A 7,115-nucleotide genomic window follows, 5' to 3' on the forward strand; every position below is an offset into this window, starting at 1 on the left:
CTCCTCCATTCTCCTCTTGGGATCTTGGGCACGCACGCACGCACGCACACGTGCCGCCCGGCATGAGTTTTAAGCTACCGAGTCCAGGACGCAAACCACGGTCCACTACGTGGGAGTCCAGCGACATAGCCATTACGCTAACTGCTGGTTCCCAATGCCCAGCATGTTTTTCAAGCCACCAGGTCTGGGACTCAAACCATGCAAATTGGCCACACAGGATATAGCTGTCTAAACCACCAGCCCATGGACTAGTCCTCTGTATGAATTTTAATAACAATAGGTGTGACCATAACCCAGAAAGTGACTATTTGTATCTCATTCATCCTGTGATAACATTTACTGAGCCCTCTCTGTGTACTAGGCCTTGGAAACACACAGTTGAAGACACAATCTGTGCTGCCCAGAGTTTACTGTTAATGGTAATAAGACAAGCAAGGCACTCACTGAGCATGGGGTGGTGCATGTTTTAAAGCTCCCTCTCCTTTTAATTGGATTGATTATGTTTTTTGCAGGTAAGTTACTTGCGTTATAGGAGAAAGTATGTAACAGGAGTTTTGGGGAAAGGCAGGGTTTGGGGGGGAAGAGAAGTATTTAACAGAAAAATGAGGTTAATTGTTGACAATAATGTACATGGTAATATCTTCAACTTAACTATAATGCACTGTATTCATTCTGGGAAAAATTATTTTGTTCATAGTAAAGATGTAGAGTGATTAAATTTTTATAAATAAATAAAAAGTCCCTATCCTTGCTTAGTTTTAAAATATAGCCATTTCATTTTGTGCAAATGCCTCTCACTCATCTTCAAAAAATAGTCTGCACTGTGACTATCCCAGACAAGATCTGCCTTTAAAAGTGGAAGCAGGAGGAAGCACATCCAACAGCAGGTGGCTCAGGGGTGTGTCTGCTCTACATAGAGATAGGAAGAAGTGATCTCACTGGTTTGCTCACAAAGGTGAGCTGGTTTTCCTCAAGAGCTCGCAGCTGTTGTCTGGTCAACTGCTCAGAGCAGCATTTCTCACTGACCACATCCTAGGGGTGACACCTGGGAAAGTCATCCCATGGGGGATCAATTGAAAGTCACTTCAAGGAGCAAGGACCAGGTAGAGCCAAACCATGCAAGACATTTCTATATCCTTCCATCCTCTGCCTGGACTAGAAACAGCCTCACAGAGCCACTGTCCTCACTTTCTACCCTCCCTGGCCACACATACCATATATTCTCTGTCCCTGACAGTGAAATGCATGTTCTTAGTTACCTAGGCTTGTTACAGAGCAAAGGTATTCTCTTCACAGAGCCTACAATCCAACCTCACATCTAGGAGAACATTATATTGAGAATCAGTAGCCATTCAGAAATATAAACAGTTGCTTGGGACTAGCAGTTGGCATAATGGCTATGTCACTGGACTCCCATGTAGTCGACCTCGGTTCGAATCCCAGACCCGGTGGCTTAAACTCATGCCAGGCGCATGTGTATGTGTGCCCAAGATCCCAAGAGGAGAATGGAGGAGAAGGGATTGTGGTGTGGCCATCCTCCCAGGGGATGATTTCTCATTTTCTGTCTCTCTGTCTCTCTCTGTCTTTCTAGCGAGCGCATGTGCCATATAGCAAAAATCCCTCCAAAGAAAAAAAGAAATATAAACAGTTGCCTCCCTGGAGTCCTTCTCTGTCTCACCTCTCAGTAGTCTCCTCCATCGGGCCCTTGGCCAGCCCTTTCAGTGGCACCAGCAGGTCCAATACCCAACACTGACCCAGGAATGAGTTAAAGTAAGATGTTAAAAGGCCTCTCATGGCCTATTCAACAAGGATTGGTAAAATCATAATGAAGCATGGTAAGTGAGAAAAAATAATCTGGCCACTATGGGTAATTTAAGGACAAAAAAAAGGAGAATAAAAACTTTAAAAGCCTGGATAAAATCAGATGTCTAATGTGAACACCACTGTTGGCTGCCAGCTTTTATCAAGCATGAAGGGGAACAGCAACACCCATCCATGTGACAGAGGTGAAGAAAGACGAGCCACAGCAGCATAAAGGGCCCTGGGCAGTCCCAAAGTCAGATGGAGTCCCAGATACAAACAGCCCCATCTATGCAACCACCAGTGGAACAGAAGCCAGGGGACCAGTGGCTAGATGGAGGAAAGGACTGAGGTGTGATGACAGGGAGCTAACCCCATGGCTGAATGACCAAAAAGAAATGCATGGCAAAGAGGCAGACAAGACCCTGTAGGGGTTTGCCACCATTGACTGCACTAACTGCACTTGGCTGACAGAGCCAAATGTTACACATGGTTGTGTTGAGTGGCTGTTTGTAGCACAGCCCTGAGAGGCTGGTGTGAATGTGAAGAACTCACCAGTAAGGTGTGGGTGTCAACCCTGAAGGCATACTAACACAGTAAGATACACAGTCATTCTTCTGGAAGCATAGAGCACCCAGGGGCCTCCTGTGTCAGCTGGTGAGTTGGCCTCCAGATGTGGGATGTTTCTAGATTTGAAAAGCAAAAACAAGGGCCTGCTCTCCTCCCAAAAAGAAAAAAAGAAAAAAAAAAGGGCAGGTAAACTAGTGGTCAAGTTATCTGGCCTGGAGTCCACCACTGGCAGATCTCAGAGAGACTGAGTCACAACCATGTCCCACTCACTGCCATGTGGTCTGCTGAGAGATTGCTACATGGCCACACAACAGCAGCATGTCACTTATACCACTGACCCATGGGGCCCACAGGGACCCCAAGGGAAAATAAAAAGAACAGGGCATCATGAGCCAGCCCTTCGTCTGGGAACATGTGTCATGTCATATTAAACCCAAGGCCACCAAATTCCAGAAAAGCTTATAAATGGTCTGATGTGAACCCTAGGCCCTGCTGAAGGGTTGTCACAGCACAACTGGGAGCAAAAGGCTAAATAAAAGCCAGCAGACGGGGAGAACCTGAAAATTCTGAAGCAGAGGTGACATGTAATTGAGCAGAATCTCAGAGGACAGTTAATCAAAAGCAGAGGTGGGAGGATTACACATAGACATGCATGCACACATGCACACAGGCACGGACACATACAAAACTAAATGTTCCTCTGACACCTGACAGAAGATGATCAGAGCAAACAGGTATAACAAGGAAGGCAAGAAAGTTGAATCAGCTTACCCATGCTCAATTTTCCATGTAGCACTGGAAGAAGTAAAGCCACCTGCCAGGAAACCCATCTGCAGAGAAGGGGTGGAAAAGGTAAGTGATGAGAGCCACACAGAGTGCTCAAGAATGGGAAGTGGATAAGGACATAGAAGATGCTCCAAGGAGTGCTCAGGACCAGGCAGGATGAAATCGTAGAAGCCTGAGCAAGCCTCAAGCCTCTCTGACTGTAGGAATGGAGAGAATTGATAGCTGAGCTGGTCTAAGTTTGGACATACTGGAAAACTGGCACTAGAAGGACGAGAAGCCATAGAGGGGGAGGGTATGATTCACAGGCAGGAGAAGGACTGAGGAACAGGTCTTGGCACTTTAGAGGAATATGGTGAAAGAGCAATCAAGGAGGGAGAGGAAGAGGCATGGCCTGAGTCCTGCAGCAGAGTGTGCACTCTCAGAGCAGGACAGTCTCCCTGATGCCAAAGGGCAGAGTGGGGCTACAAGGAAAGGTTTCTGCCACAGTGAATCCATACCATATCCTGGGAGCTAAAGAAGATAAGGGACTTTGAAATTAGACTGCTGGGTGACATTTGAATCACTGGTGATAACAAGAAATCAGGAGAGAGGAAGATAGGCCAGCACTAAGTGAACAAGAGGGAGTGCCAAGCTGGTCAGAAAAGGCCAGCCATAAGAAAGCATAGATGTAAAGATAACAGCTGCTTCAATTTTGGAGGAGGAAAATTTCTGCATGAGGGTGGAACAAAAATGGCCTTTACAAAGGGCAAGTAGGAGAAAGCTAATCCCATTTCTAGGCCTGAAGCACCAACTGCTGAAAATGAGTAATCTTTGATCATGGAGGTGGCAATGCAAGCACAGTCTTCAGGAGAGAGGTGGTCAAGACATGGGAAGACCAAGAAGGAACCCTTGTATTAGGACCTAATTGCAAGGAAATTAGCAGTAAAGGGGAGCAGTGCCCTCAAGATGGGCAAGGGAGCACACATGCATATGTGAGAGGGCAGCAACGACCATGGAGAAGACTTGTCTCAGACTGATCCACAGAGATCCCACATGCTTGGGGATCAAATGGGAAATTGCCAAGAAAGCAAGCACGTGGTTGGCAGTGAAGGTAATTCTCCATGCCCCTCTGCAATCAGCAAGAGGTCCTAAGGGCCCAAAGGTTCCGAGCTTTGTATATTAGACCAGAGAGGCTAAAAGAGACCTAACCCCCAGGCAAAGTCTTGCCTTGGAAGTCGGGAGAGATTGGGTGGCCCAAGGAAAAGGACCTTGTACAGATCACAAAAGAGGAACAGATCAGTATCCAAACACATAAAGAATTATAGCATATCATTAAAAATCAACAGAAAGCAAGCAGCAGATGGTATAACCGTTATGTCACTGGACTCCCACATGGTCGACTGCAGTTCAAGTATCGAACCCTATGGCTTAAAATTCACACTGGGCACATATGCATGCGTGCCCATAATCCCAAGAGGAGAATGAAAGAGAAGGGACTGTGGTGTGGCTATCCCCCACCACCACCAGGGGGGAAGACTTCTCACTTTCTCTGTCTGTCTCTCCAGCGAGTGCATGCACCCTATAGTAAAAATATCTCTCTCCAAAAAAAAAAAAAAAAAAAAAAAAAAAAAGAATCCACAGAATATAGGTAATTTGGGGGCCAGCAGGTGGAGTGATGGTTAAAAGGGCTAGATTCCCACATGGTCAACCGTGTTTTGAGTCCTGGACCTGGTGGCTTGTTTTCTCATTTTTGCTCTCTCTCTCTCACTCTGTCCCTCTCTGGTCAAATTTAAATAAATGAATGAATGAATGAATGAATGAATGAAAGAAATAATTCTTTGAAAAAAAAAAATCAGTAACTCACAGGAAAAACCTAAATGGGGGACCAGCAGTTGGAGTAATGGCTATGTCGCTGGACTCTCACAGAGTTGACTGTGCTTAGAGTCCCAGATCCAGTGACTTGAACTCATGCCAGGCACATGTGCATGTGTACCCAGGATCCTGAGAAAATGGAGGAAAAGGGATTGTAGCATGGCCATCCCCCCTGGAGGGGTGATTTCTTGCTTTCTGTCTTTCAGTCTCTCTCTTTCTGGTGAGCATGCATGTCCTTTAGTAAAATCCTTTCAAAAAAGAATTATATTATAAATGACTTTATAACTACTGTAAAAAACTTCCTTATAATTTAGATTCATACAGTTTACTTTCCATTATCACAATCTTTTTTGAGTTTTGACAAGAGGAGGGTGGGTGGGTTGATGGATGGATGTTGACATAAATATTCTTTGAAGGTATAAATAATGAAATATCGACACAGATGTAGGAAACAGAATACTGATGCAGTGTGGGTGGAAGTGTACAATTTGTTGACAAAGGTACCTTATAAAACTCAAAATGTCCATGCCCCACTTATCAGATGGTCTACTTCTGGGCAAACTCCTAGGGGAACTCACACAGTTAGCAAGGAGGTATTTATTAAATATGTTCACTGCAGCACTGTATTCGTAGAGTAAACCTGGGAATAACCTAAATGCCCAACAGTCAGGCAAAGAATAATCCAAATGTCACATCTTATTTGATGTAAGATACAAGGAATTAACTAGGTCCAGAGACGATTTGTAAAATTATACTCAAAACGAAACTACATATACATATGTTAGATTGTGTTAGATACATTTACCACAGTGGCTGCAATAACGCCCACTTATTATTTCACAGTCATGTAGATCAGAAGTCTGAACAGGTTTGACTAGATTCCTGCTTGGGGTCTCCCAGGCCAAAATCCAATGATGTACAGACTGGGCTCATTTCTAGAGACTGGGGAAGTGTGTGCTTCCAGGTGTTTTCAGGTTGCTCTCAGGACTCTCCCAGAGTCTGCATCTATAGGACTGAGGGCCAGGTTTCTTTGCAGGCGGCCAGTGGGGGATCAGCTGCTAGGCCAACTGAATTCCTTCTCATACCATTCTCCTATCTTCCAGCCCTAAGAGCTCACTGAATCATGGGACCAGCAGTTAACATAATGGCTATGTCACTGGACTCCGATGTAGTCAACTGCAGTTCGAGTCCCGGACCCAGTGGCTTAAACTCACGCTGGGCACAAGTGCATGCGTGCCCAAGATCCCGAGAGGAGAATGGAGGAGAAGGGATTGTAGCATGGCCATCCCTCCTGAGGGGGTGATTTCACTTTCTGTCTCTCTGTCTCTTTCTGTCTTTCTGGCAAGCGTACGCACCTTATAACAAAAACCTCTCCACAAAACAAAAAAAACAAGCTTTCACATGGCCGACTGCATGGTTCAAATCCCAGACCTGGTGGCTTTAAAAAAAAAAAAAAGAGCTCACTGAATCCAGATTTACACATGGAGTCTCCTTTTTTATCATCAGCCAGATAAAACTGCTTTTTATAGGCTCACGTATTTAGATTAGATACCCAGATAAACTCCTTTTGATGAACTCAAAGTCAGCTGATTAGTAACCTTAGTTACTTCAGCAGAATCCCCTTTGAAGATGACTTAACACAATCAAGATGCTATATATTTATAGTTTCTAGGATGAGAGCTGGAAATCTTGGGGTGGCCACACCATTCAGACTTCTGACCTACATGACTATGACATAATGAATGGATGTTGTTGCAGCCACTAATTGTGTGGTAATTGCTGCACAAAAGAAAACAAGTTTTGGTACATGGAAGTAGGGTGCTGCCATAACAAACACCTATTTAAATTCATTCTGAGATCATTAACATAATTCTGAAGCATCATAAAATAGTATTTAATACTCACCGACTATTCTAAGGTGAGAATACTCATTCTTAAATTAACTTTTATAAAATACTATTTAAAAAACAGACTACCTCTTAAATTTCCCAGGCAATTTGTTTCTTCTGTTTTTTGGTTTGGTTTTGTTTTGTTTTGTTTTTGAGAGGTTTTTGCTATAGGGTGCGTGTGCTCGCCAGACAGAGAGAGACAGGGAGACAGAAGGCAGG

At 44.4% G+C, this 7,115-nt stretch overlaps 1 protein-coding gene across 4 annotated transcripts in view; it reads right to left on the reverse strand.

The window, feature by feature from the left end:
• The window catches only part of HSF2BP (heat shock transcription factor 2 binding protein), a 155,771-nt gene that overhangs the window by 91,964 nt on the left and 56,692 nt on the right, over positions 1-7,115 (reverse strand). The gene's annotated exons all lie outside the window — the stretch shown is intronic.

This window comes from Tupaia chinensis, unplaced genomic scaffold, assembly GCF_000334495.1.
Source record: "Tupaia chinensis unplaced genomic scaffold, TupChi_1.0 Scaffold147038_1, whole genome shotgun sequence".
Classification (NCBI taxonomy): Eukaryota; Metazoa; Chordata; class Mammalia; order Scandentia; family Tupaiidae; genus Tupaia; species Tupaia belangeri.